This window comes from Plecotus auritus, assembly GCF_963455305.1.
Source record: "Plecotus auritus genome assembly, chromosome: X".
Taxonomy (NCBI): domain Eukaryota; kingdom Metazoa; phylum Chordata; class Mammalia; order Chiroptera; family Vespertilionidae; genus Plecotus; species Plecotus auritus.
In genome coordinates this window covers 56,018,155-56,031,453 of record NC_137784.1, presented here as the reverse complement: position 1 = coordinate 56,031,453, position 13,299 = coordinate 56,018,155, and the positions used below count along the sequence as shown (strand labels likewise).

The following is a 13,299-nucleotide window of genomic DNA, read 5'->3' as shown; positions in this document are numbered from 1 at the left end:
CAAGATTACTCTACCCAGCAAAGCTATCATTCAGAATTGAAGGGCAGATAAAGAGCTTCACAGATAAGAAAAAGCTGAAGGAGTTCATCACCACCAAACCAGTATTATATGAAATGCTGAAAGGTATTCTTAAAGAAGAGGAAGAAGAAAAAAGTAAAGATAAAAATTATGAACAACAAATACATATCTATCAACAAGCGAACCTAAAAATCAAGTGAATTAAAAACCTGAGGAACAGAATAATCTGGTGAATATAATAGAATCAGGGGCATAGAAAGGGAGTGGACTGATAATTCTCAGGGGGAAAGGGGTATGGGGGGTTCATGAAGAGAATGGACAAAAATCATACACCTATGGATGAGGACAGTGGGGGGGAGGTAAGGGCAGAAGGTGGGGTGGGAAATGGGTGGAGGGGAGCTATGGGGGGAAAAAGGAGAAATAATTGTAATAATCTGAATAAAGATTTATTTACAAAAAATCTGCAAAAAAAAGCAAAAATAAATAAATAAAATAAAATTGTAATTACACAGGTAATATGTGAATATATTTTCCTTTAAAACTTTAGACTATTACAGAAAAAGCTAAAAGTCCTATTGGTCCCTTATCCCACTTACTTTTCCCCCTCCTTGAAGTTACCATGGTCATGAGTTTAGTATGTATTCTTCTAGACCCGTGGTCGGCAAACTGCGGCTCGCGAGCCACATGCGGCTCTTTGGCCCCTTGAGTGTGGCTCTTCCACAAAATACCACGGCCTGGGCGAGTCTATTTTGAAGAAGTGGCGTTAGAAGAAGTTTAAGTTTAGAAAATTTGGCTCCCAAAAGAAATTTCAATCGTTGTACTGTTGATATTTGGCTCTGTTGACTAATGAGTTTGCCGACCACTGTTCTAGACCTTTATAAGAAATAGTCTTACATGGGGAAAATGTGGTATTGTTTTGTGTGCAAGAAATTATTACATTCAGCAACTTTTTCTCACAAAAATGTTTTTGAGATCTATCCTTATTGATACATCTAGTTTATTCCCTTTAACTGCTCTACTGTATTACATTTAATGAATATACCATATTTGGCCATTCCTTAAAGAACTCTGGTATGCATGTGTGGCAAAAGGGCTAATAAGTCTGTTAAACAGCTTCAGCTTCCCCGGGGGTCATTTTGAACACATTAATGCTAAGAGACAACACGAAGTAAGAAAAAAAATCAGTCACTTTAGATGCAAATGCAGAGATGCCTGGTCACAAATAACTATTCCATGAGTCCAGATTTATAGTGCTATCCAAAAGAACTTTCTGTGATTATGGAAATGTTCTACATCTGTACTGTCCAATGTGGCAGCCACTAGCTACATATGCCTATTGAACATTTGAAGTGTGGCCAGGCAACTGAGGAGCTAAAGTTTTAATTTAATTTAAATTTGGTGACATGTGGCTAGTGGCTACTGTATTGGGCAGTGCATGACTTTAGCACAGGGTAGCCACAATAGAAGCCACAGTCTTTTATATTACAGATTAGATCATCAGGAACTCTAAGACAATTATGCCCACCCTATAAAGGTCAATGGATGATGCAAAGATCTTGTATTGGTCCTTTTACATGTCCTTCTTTTAAGGTTCAGTCTCTTTGTTCCTGGTTTCCAGATGGGTTAAAAGATGGATTATCATATGGAAAAAACAAAAACAAAACAAGGTTGCTAGAAAGCCTGTCTTTCCGGGAAATGATGGTACTCAAACCAAGGCATGTTGAAATTAATTTCTAATCCCAACATCCTTACTTGACATTTAATAAATTAAAATCCCCTATCAGTCACCCCACTAGCCCAGTAAAAGCTTCAAGGATGACAGAAGTAAACACAAAGTCAACAGAATTGTATAAACATCTTATGAAAATGGTCTTGGCTATGAGCCAGCATTGTTCAGTTAGTTGAGTTGTTTGTCATACATGAGGTTTAGACCCAAAGAAAACTTATCTACTTTCTTGTTTACCATAAATGCCTCTGGGACACCCTAAATCCCTATCCAGATCCCCTTTATCACTCAGAAGGTTCCTGACTGTGCCACATAGCCTGCTAAATCTATAACTCACATAGATAGGCATGTGGTTATGCAATTTTTTTCAAGAGTAGGCTCCAGAATGTCCAGCTCTAGTGTCCAGTTGATCTTCCCTGGCAGCATCAGGCCGATATGACAGCACATGTGAGTCGAAGAAATAACAGCTGGCCCCTGGGAGAAACAGTGAGGCATGAGGCACAAATACACACTTAATACAGATAATAATAAAGTAACATGAAAAATATGCTAGTTATGCCTCTTATAAAAACCCATGACTAGCTCCTCTTTTTCATATGGGTGCCAATGTATGAAAGTATACATTCCTATTCTCTTGTCTTTCCTTCCTCCACCTATTTCCTGTTCTTTCATGTTTACTTTCTCTGGTCTCTGCTTAGTCTTGCCTTCTGCCTCTGGCAGTCTCCACTGATGATCCCCTTCTTTCCCTGAGGTCATTCTTTTTTTTTTTTTTTTTTTTTAAATATATTTTATTGATTTTTTACAGAGAGGAAGGGAGAGGGATAGAGAGCTAGAAACATCGATGAGAGAGAAACATCGATCAGCTGCCTCCTGCACACCCCCCACTGGGGATGTGCCCGCAACCAAGGTACATGCCCTTGACCGGAATCGAACCCGGGACCCTTCAGTCCGCAGGCCGACGCTCTATCCACTGAGCCAAACCGGTTTCGGCTCCCTGAGGTCATTCTTATTAGAATCCTTTCACAAAGCCATGCATTCAGTTAATCCACAAGTGGTATCAGGCCATTAATATATAAATTAAAGTGAAAGGAGGCTTAAACACGGTCCTGTTTACTTGTAATTGTGGTCTGATATACCAGGTGACTTTTACCTATCTTTTCATTCGTTACTGGGGTATTTTTCTCTCCTCATTGAGCATCATCATCTCAGGGTTGGCCTCCATTAATTGTCTTTTCTCTTGAGAACGGGTCATCTTTTCCCAACTCTTTATCTATTGAGTGATTTTAGAGAGTTTCCTGGACATTGTGAATGCTGTTATAGAAACTCTTGATTCTGTTATATTCTTCAAGAGTGTGGATATAGTGCTCTCTTTGGCAGCATATATACTAAAATTGTAACGATACAGAGAAGATTAGCGTGGCCCCTGTGCAAGGATGACATGCAAATTCGTGAAGCGTTCCATATTTTTGAAAAAAGATAACAACAACAACAAAAAGACACACACACAAGAAAAGAGTGTGGACATAGGCACCCTGGCCAGGCCTGGCTGCTTGGGTGTGCACCCCCAGGCCCACCCCATCTCCGTGCTGCCTGCAGGCTCCGGACCCTGTGGCCAGCCCTGGTCAGCTCACCCTAGCAAGGATCTACAAAAGGGGGGGCAGGTTTGGGCAGATTTGAAGAGTGGTACTAAAACAGGAGCTGAAAATATAATGGTGAACAAAACAGTTGGTTCCTGCTCTCACAGAACTTAAAGTTTAATGAGGAAGATAAAACCAAACAAGCAAGTAACAGGTAAGTGTTAAAACCAGTTTGAGATATGGTGCTTTTAGCAAGGCCTCAGTTTCCTTCCCTCAGCCCTTGTCATTTGGACGGCTGCTGCTTTCATATTTTCATACATTAGTGCCATCACTTTCCACCATGTTGACCCTGCTTTGTTTTATATCAGTGATACTGGTACTGTGGCTCTGGAAAAGTGCTTGTTTGGGGCAATGCTAAATTTCGCCACAGTTTTATGTATTGCTGCCATTTATGTTTGTTATAAGCAAGTTCATGCTCTGAATCTGAAGTGAAATATATCACCAGGTTAAACAAGGCTGGCCTCATACTTGGATTGCTGAGTTGTTTAGGACTTTCTTTTTGTGGCAAACTTCCAGAAAACAACCTTTTTGCTGTACATATATGTGGAGCCGTGCTCACTTTTGGTATAGGCTCATTGTATATGTTTGTTCAGATAGTCCTTACCTAGTAAATGTAGCCCAAAATTCATGGCAAACAAATCTTCTGGATCAGACTACTGCTGGTCATCTGATGTGCAGTAAGCACATTTGGCATGCTTACTTGCTCCTCATCCCTGTAGAGTGGCAGTTTTGACTCAGATGTAGTACAGAAACTCCACTGGAACACTGAGGACAAAGGCTGTGTGCTTCCTGTGATCACTACTGCAGCAGAATGGCCTATGTCATATTTTTTCTTTGTTTTTTCCCCCCTGACTTTTTCGATGATTTTCAGAAAATTTCTTTGCAGGCAGAAGCCAATTTACATGGATTAACCCTCTATGACATTGCTCCTTGTCCTATTAACAGTGAGGGAACACTCCTACTTTCTGGAGATTTATGATGAAAAGATAAAATATTTCTGTGATGATTATGATTCTCAGGGATTGGGAAAACATTCATAAGTTACTTCTTCTGCTCTGAAATTTTCCATCACTTAATCAAGGCTGACAGTGACATTGATGGGTCCTGATAACCAAGAGACATGAAGTAAGCCATTTTATAAATTATTTTAAAGGATAACTTAAAAAGGATCATGTAAAACCATTTATGCCTATACTTTTTTTTTAATCCCAGAAAATAAAAACAAAAAACTATATCTACACTAATAAAAGAGAAAGATGCAAATTGACTGTACCTTTGTGATGCCCACCAGCCAATCAGGAGTGACTATGCAAATTAACCCAACAAAGATGGAGGGTTAATTTGCATACACAGGCACCGAGCAGCCAGGGGTGGGACACTTGCGTCATCGCCATGGCGATGATGCAGGTGTTCTGCACCGCCCCAGCCTCTCTGGGCCTCTGGGCAGCGTGGGAAGGCAGAAAGGCAGCTCTGGCCAGAGTGAAGGCGATGCCTGCAGCCAGGGGAAGGAAGGCCCGTTCTTGCGCAAATCTTTGTGCATTGGGCCTCTAGTGTATTAATAAAAGAATGTGGCCTTAGCTGGTTTGGCTCAGTGGATAGAGCGTCAGCCTGTAGACTGGAGGGTCCTGGGTTTGATTCCAGTCAAGGGCACATGCTCGGGTTGTGGGCTCGATCCCCAGTAGGGGGCATGCAGGAGGCAGCCCATCAATGATTCTCTCTCATCATTGATGTTTCTATCTCTATCTTCCTCTCTGAAATCAATAAAAATATTTTTTAAAAAAGAATGTGGATGTATTTGTTTTAGCTGGCAATTCACTTGGTTAGGTTAAAACAGAAAACTTTGCCTTTCCTATGTTGGTGACAGTTAACTCAAATCTCAGTTCCATTCTTTTAGTCTTAGATGGAAATTGCTTTGAGTCTGCCCTATGCATGTGTGATTCATAGATTTTTGGGGAGAATCTATGGAAATAATTTAGGGCTCCTTTCCTCAGGATCTCTTTCTGAGCTACCCTTCACTTTCTAGAGATCATGGTTGTCCCAGACCCTGTCCTCTGGCTCTTCAGGCTAAAAAGATGAGGATTTCATAATATGGTTTTAGTGACTGCAGCATACCTTCAGGCTAAAGCCATAAAAATGGGAAACTGCTCCATACTGTTCGCTTATTCTAAGTTCCAACCTCCCTCCAATATCTGCCTGCTTTCGATTACTCTCTATCACTCTCTGGAGATTTCAGGGTATGTGTGTGTGTGTGTGTATGTGTGTGTGTGTGTGTGTGTGTGTGTGCACATGCCAGAGTTTATAGTTGTTACCTATTGAGAGTTTACTCCATCAAAATGAGAATAGAGGCTGTGATACATTCTCAGATGAACTTCATGTTTTTTGGGGAAAATCCCTTACCTTTTCTCTTTTTCACCTTAACATTTCTCTATTATCACTGATATTTCCCTCTTGCTTTAGAGGGGATAAAAAGGCTCCTTTGTTTACTCTTTCCCTCTTTTCCCATCACCTCCTTTTGGGGGGCAGGAATTATTATTCATCCACCCATTCACTCAATTATTCAACAAAGATGTATGAGCTAGTCATTGGGGATAAGTAAAGATGAGACACTACTTCACTGAGACTGTCCTCTCCACAGTTATCAAAGGACTGGCTTCTTATTCACCAGAAATATTACTTTCTCTCATTCTATGCTCTCTAACTTCATTGCTCCATCATTCATTGACTCTGACCAGCCTCTCCTTAAAACTCTCTTCTTTGTCTTCCAGTTCTCTGACCTCATTGATTTCTCCTCTCATTTTCCAAGTGGAGAAATTCTCAGAGACTCTGCCCTTGGCTTCTGTCTTCTCTTGTTCTTGGCAGTATTACTCAATCTTAGTGTTTCAACTACCACTTCCACACCCAAGACTCCCAAGTATTTATCTTCAGCCTTGACCTCTCTCCTGAGATTGGGACTTGAATTTCAGTTGTTTGTCTACACCTGGTTGGCTAACAATCATGTTAAACTGCATGTAGTCAAAATTCAACTCATTATCTAGCCCCTGAACCTACTCTTCCTCCTGTGTTTCCTATTTGGGTTAATTCCTGATACTGGAAGCATATCCTTCCTATATAATAAAGAGGTAATATGCAAATTAACCCTCACACCATCACAAGATGGCTGTGCCCACAGCGGAGGCGGGGTTCCTATAACACAAGATGGCTGTGGGGGACCTGAGGCTGCACCCTCTGCCCGGTGGGACTTGACAGGGGACCTCAGGCCACGCCTCCCACCTGGAGTGCACTGGAGGATCTGAGGCTGCACCCCCTGCCCAGCGGGGCTTGATGGGGGACCGGAGGCTGTGTCTCCCACCTGGCAGGGCTTGACGGGGGACCTGAGGCTGTGCCCCCCCAACTGGCGCCAGGCCGGAGGATCTGAGGTTGCGCCCCCCCCCCGCCCAGTGGGGCTTGACAGGGTTGGGGCCAGCTGGGTCTGGGTCTTGCACGATTTCAAGGAGAGCGTGGGTGTGCAGGGACTTGACTCTGGGTCCCGTGGTGCGCCCCAGACTCTGACAGGAGGGAGATTTTCATATATATTTTACTAATTTTCTTTCATCTCTGACACTTCTATTATAGAGAAAGGGCAAATAGCAATATTAAAATATTTCCTCTAATTAATTGCCTTTTAATGTGCATGAATTTTGTGCACCGGGCCACTAGTAATTAAATAAAAGGGATTTTTGTTTGGGTGGGAAGTCTGACAATAGAGAAAGATCTACAGACCATTCAATTCTGTGATTAAATTATGTTCCCAGCCCTAACCGGTTTGGCTCAGTGGATAGAGCATTGGCCTGCAGACTGAAAGGTCCCAGGTTCGATTCTGGTCAAAGGCATGGACCTTGGTTGCGGGCACATCCCCAGTAGGAGGTGTGCAGGAGGCAGCTGATCCATGTTTCTCTCTCATCGATGTTTCTAAGTCTCTATCCCTCTCCTTTCCTCTCTGTAAAAAAATCAATAAAATATATTTTTAAAAAATTATGTTCCCAGCACAGTGCTAGCCATTTCTTTCAAGGAGATCACAATCACATTGGGGGAGAAAACAATGGAGTGATAACTAGTCCTGACTTTAAATACAGCAGTAACTCAGAGAAAAGAGTGTACATTGAAGTAGTAAGAGGCTAAGCTAAGCTCTTCAAAAGGTAAAAGTGGTGTCTTCTATTTCATGTCTATCCCCACAGCACCATTGTCTACACATTGTAGAAACTCCATAGACGTTTTAAATGATTTTGTAATAATTATTAATGTTTATTGAGTACATGATGTGGGGCTTAACCAAAATTTGATGCAGTTTCTGACCTTTTTCAATCAATCAGCCAACCAACAAATATTTACTGAGTGCCTGTTATTTGCAATACACCATGCTAGGCATTATGGGGGATGTAAGATACAAGAGAAATAGGTCTTAATCTCTTCCCTTAGTGCAGTGGTCGGCAAACTCATTAGTCAACAGAGCCAAATATCAGCAGTACAACAATTGAAATTTCTTTTGAGAGCCGAAAACCGACTTCTGCGCATGGGCCACGAAGTTTCAATCGCATTGTACGTGCGCGCCCGCACGTGGTATTTTGTGGAAGAGCCGCATGTGGCTCCCGAGCCGCTGTTTGCCGACCACTGCCTTAGGGAATTTATAGTGTTGTTGGTAAGATGAGACATAAATGCACACAAAGCTAATTATGAATGTGCATCAGAGCCAAATGAACATTACAGACAATAAATCTGTAAAAACATTTTAGAGTACAGATAACTGTAGACTGGATGGATATGGAAGCTTTGTGATGGAGATAGAACCTGTGCTGGACTTTGAAGGATGGGCAGAAATTAAATAGGCTTGAAGTTCTCATAGTTATTAAGAAGATAGACTTCAACAATACCCTTTGAGGCTAAAGAACAAACAGATGAAGAACATATAGGCAGGAGTAGGAATCTTACACTAGAATGTTACTGAGTAGTTGTTAGTGACATTCTACCCATTCCTACTTTATGCACTTTTTTTGGAGGCGGGGGCTTCATTTATCTCCTTTTTCCTTTTCTGATATTGTTTCCATCTTACTTCCTTTGTGGTGGCATACAGGGCTAAAAGAATCTTCAGTGAGAGACGAATTAAAAACTTGTGCTCCAAAACCAAACTGTCTGGGTTCAAATCCTGACTTTACCACTTATTACCTGTGTGATTTTGGGCAAGTTGCTTAATGTGCCTGTGCCTTATCAATAAAATGTAGATATAAAAATAGCACCAATGTCATAGGATCGTTTTGAGGATTAACTGAGTTAAAATATATAGAGTGCTTGTTTAAAAGAATGTCTGGCACAGCCCTGGCCAGTGTGGCTCAGTTGGTTGGGCATCACCCTGGGCACAAAAAGGTTGCCACTTCCATTCTTGGTCAGGGCACATGCTGGAGTTGTAGGTTTGATCCCTGGTGGGGGGCATACAGGAGGTAGCTGATCTATCAATGTTTCTCTCTCTCTCCCTCTCCCTTCCTCTCTCTGAAACCAGTAAAAACATATTTTTTTGAAAAGAGTTAGGTCTTTAACAACCCCTGGTAAGTGTGCATAGACACTGACACACTTAGGTCACACCACTTTTTCCAAGATTGCCCTCACCCCTAGGCAATCCAGAGATACTTTAGTAAAATAAATACAATCACTAACTTAAGTAGATAAGTTGAGTATTTAAAGGACATTTCATCAACATAGAGAAGGAACTGACAATTTTCAGAAGGGATTTAGTTTAGAGCAGAGACTATCCCAAGGGAGGTGTCAAGTGAAATTAGGGTTTAAATGAACTTCAAGAAGGAGAGAAGTCACGAATGGTAGTAGGCAGCTGGATGGGTGTGTATGGAAAGAGAGTGTCCTCCACAGAAAGGCTGCTCAACTCTGGGTCCACATTCCCTAGAGTACAGACTGTATGTTATGAGTGCTGCTCTCTGGTTTTTCTAACGTTTTTCACACTCGGACCCACCTCCTGCTGCCTCCCTGCAGTTCCAGGCCTCTGCTCCCAAGAACACAAAACACCCCAGATTATAGGGGCTTTTGATTTGCTATTTCCTCAGGATGCCTGAATATAGATTAAAAGTTCTTTTCAGTATAGTTGCATAACATTGAGTCTGAGGTTGTGCAACCTCCTTTGGAAAAAATGTAAGGGCAGGAAGATGGATAGGTGTCTGTTTGATTAAGGCACAGTATTGCCTCTGGGCAGGAGGATGAACTAATGAGATTCTTTCCATTTTAAAGATACTAAATCTCTATCTCATTTTTTTCACTCTGGACTCATTTTGGCAAAGAATGAACCTGGTAAAGGAAACCCAAGAGAGGAAAATGGGCATTGCTCACATCAAGTTCTTTTTTTTTTATTAAACATATTTTATTGATATTTCACAGAGAGGAAGGGAGAGGGATAGAGAGCTAGAAACATCGATGAGAGAGAAACATCGATCAGCTGCCTCCTGCACACCCCCCACTGGGGATGTGCCCGCAACCAGTGTACATGCTCTTGACCGGAATTGAACCCGGGACCTTTCAGTCCGCAGGCCGACGCTCTATCCACTGAGCCAAACCGGTTTCGGCTCAAGTTCTTTTTTTAAAATATATTTTTATTGATTTCAGAGAGGAAGGGAGAGGGAGAGAGAAACATCAATGATGAGAAAGAATCATTAATTGGCTGCCTTCTGCACGTCCCCTACTGGGGATCAAGCCCGCAACCTAGGCATGTGCCCTTGACTGGAATTGAACCCGGGACTTTTCAGTCCCCCTTTCAGTCCACAGGCCCATGCTCTATCCACTGAGCCAAATCAGCTAGGGCACTCACATCAAGTTCTGATGTTACCTGTTTGCCAAGAAATTTGACTCAGCTACTTTTTTTTTCTTTTTCTTTTTTTGTTAATCCTCATCCGGGGATATTTTTCCTTTTATTTTTAGAGAGAATGGAAGGTAGGGGGATAGACAGAAAGAGAGAGAGACACATCTATTGGTTGCCTCCCTCATGGCCCCTACCAGGGCCAGGGATAGAGTCTGCAACAGAAGTACATGCCCCTGACAGGAATCAAACCCATGACTCTTTAGTTCATGGATCAATGCTAAATCCACTGGGCCAAACTAGCTAGAGCTCAGCTATTTGTGTGTTTGTGTGTGTGTGATAATTGCGGTACAGAGGATAACTGTGCCTTGTCCAACATCACTTGGTAACTCTGAAGCCCTGAGCTTCTTGTGAAAAGCAAAAAGTTGAGCATAACAGCTGGTAACAGCTGTTATTTTGTTATTACTGCAAAGGATTTAATTAGCCCAGTACCCTCTACTCTCCTCTCTCCACCCTATGAAATTTTTCTCTTAAAAAAAAAAAGCCAGATATTTACACCTTATTGTGAATTTAACTTGCACAATTCTAGGGCTATTTGATTTTAAGCCTTACCTCTTTACTTCTTTTCTATTCAACTTCTCACTTTCTATGAACTCACCCGCCCCCAGCTATTAAACACAGTTAAATCACTTCCCTCACTAACAAATCCTTTGACAATGCATTGCCACTTAGCATTCCTCTTTTAGGCAAGTTTCTCAAATGAATGGTAATGGTCGAATGGTCACTACTAGTTGTTTTCATTTCTCACCCGATTTAGTTCTTTATTCTTCAACTTTTTTTTTATTGATTAAGGTATTACATGTGTCCATATCTCCCCATTGCCCCCCCACCCCACTCCCATACATGCCCTCACCTCCCAGTGTCTTGCATCCATTGGTTATGCTTATATGCATGCATACAAGTCCTTCGGTTGATCTCTTACCTCCCCTTCCCCCCAGCCTTCCCGCTGTAATTTGACAGTCTGTTCAATGCTTCTCTGCCTCTGTGTCTATCTTTTTGTTCATCAGGTTATAATGTTCTTTATACATACCAGAGAAAAATTCAGAGTAATTGTTATAAGGATGCTCTAACGGCTGTATGACAAATACACACAACTCAATGACAAATACACACAACTCAATGAGAATTATAAGGAGCTGAATGAGAATGTCACCAACATGAAAAGGAACCAAGAGGAGATGAAGAACGACATAGCTGCAATAAAGAACACAATGGAAGGCTTAAACAGTAGACTGATTTAGTTCTTTTTTAAAAAATATATATTTTATTTATTTTTTACAGAGGGGAAGGGAGAGGGTAGAGAGCTAGAAACATCGATCAGCTGCCTCCTGCACACGCCCCATCAGGGATGTGCCCACAACCAAGGTACATGCCCTTGACCGGAATTGAACCTGGGACCCCTCAGTCTGCAGTCCGATGCTCTATCCACTGAGCCAAACCGGTCAGGGCCAATTTAGTTCTTAATTCACCACCATCTGGGTTCTACCGCCAGTGCTCTACTGAAATTGCTCTCATTTAGGTAATTGTTAAATCTAATGGAGTCACTCAGACCTTATCTTAATTGACTGTTCTACTATATTAAACACTGTTAACCACTGACTTGCTGCTCTTGGAAAAATTTAAACAATTTTTGATTTATTGATTGGTGAGAAAGAGAGATCAATTTGTTGTTCTACCCATTTATGCATTTATTGGTTGATTCTTATATGTGCCCAGACTGAGGATTGAACCTGCAACCTAGGCGTATAGGAAAACACTCTAACCAACTGAGCTCCATGGCCACGGCAGAAACATTTTTTTATCCCTTCCCTTCAGCTCATTAACTCTTGTCTCCTTGCCTTCTCTTTCTAACTCTGACCACTCCTTCCTGGTTTTCACAAGCATCTCTTGCCGGGGCCTGCCTGCCCTTTAATTTTTTTCTCAAAGGAAAATAGTAATATTTTTTTCTGATTAAAAAATAACATATGCTTACAGTTTTAAAAATTATAAATAAAAACATAAAATCCAACTGAGACCCCACTACACAGAGGTAACCCACTGACAACATTTTGATTTATATCTTTCTAATCTTTAAAAATTATAATATTCAGAAATACAAATACTGTCATATTAGAATACTTTTACCAGCTTTTTTCACTTTTTCATGAGCATCACTTCATATCAATGAGCATAGAACATTATCTGAAATGGATACATAGGAGAATCCCAAATTTGGCCACTCACACAAGAGACTGAGTTTTATTTATTTATTTTTAAATTTTTATTTTATTGCCCAGCCAGAGTGGCTCAGTGGTTGAGCGTCGACCAGTAGAGGTGTTCTCTCTTTTCCGCGTCAGCACGGAAAAGGAACGGGTCCGATTCTGAGTGGAGGAGCTGGGGATTAAGAAATAAAAGAAAGAGACCAGATAGAAAGATCGAAACAAAGCTGGGAGCCAGGTGGGATGCCATCCTCTCTGATGGAGAGGCAGGGACCCTGAGCCGACGCAGCGCATTTATTTATATTCCAAAATACAAGGGGGTTTCACCAAAAAACTTAGGATCAAAGGAGCTTGGATGGGCCCAGGTCCTACTCATTCCCAGTGTTAGGTGCTAGACTGGATTTACATCTCAAAGCCCGCTCCCCGGCACCTGGACAAAGGTAAAAAGTCAGTACTGATAACACCCCCCACCCCCGGAGGGCGTAACCGAGCCGCGGCTCTGCCAGTCGCCTTGGGCTCAGCTGACAACAATTTAAAGAAATGCCCATGTGCCTTTCCAGGCGGCTCTCTACATCGACCTATGAACCAGGAGGTCACAGGTTTTATTCCGGGTCGGGGCACATGCCCGGGTTGCAGGCTCCATCTCACTGTAGGAGGAGTGTAGGAGGCAGCCAATCAATGATTCTCTCTTAGCATTGATGTTTCTATCTCTCCCTCTCCCTTCCTCTCTGAAATCAATTAAAATATAGTTTTTAAGACAAGATTATAAAAACTAAAATTTTATTTTATTGTTGACAGTATTATAGATGTCTCCCATTTTCTCCCTTTTTG

At 41.7% G+C, this 13,299-nt stretch overlaps 1 pseudogene across 1 annotated transcript; it reads left to right on the top strand.

Annotated features, from left to right (window-relative positions):
• The first annotated feature begins 2,179 nt into the window (after positions 1-2,179).
• On the top strand, positions 2,180-4,360 carry LOC308240129 (DNA damage-regulated autophagy modulator protein 2-like; annotated as a pseudogene). Its single transcript has 2 exons — positions 2,180-2,191; positions 3,574-4,360. The product of its transcript is annotated as a DNA damage-regulated autophagy modulator protein 2-like (transcript).
• The last annotated feature ends 8,939 nt before the right edge of the window (positions 4,361-13,299 follow it).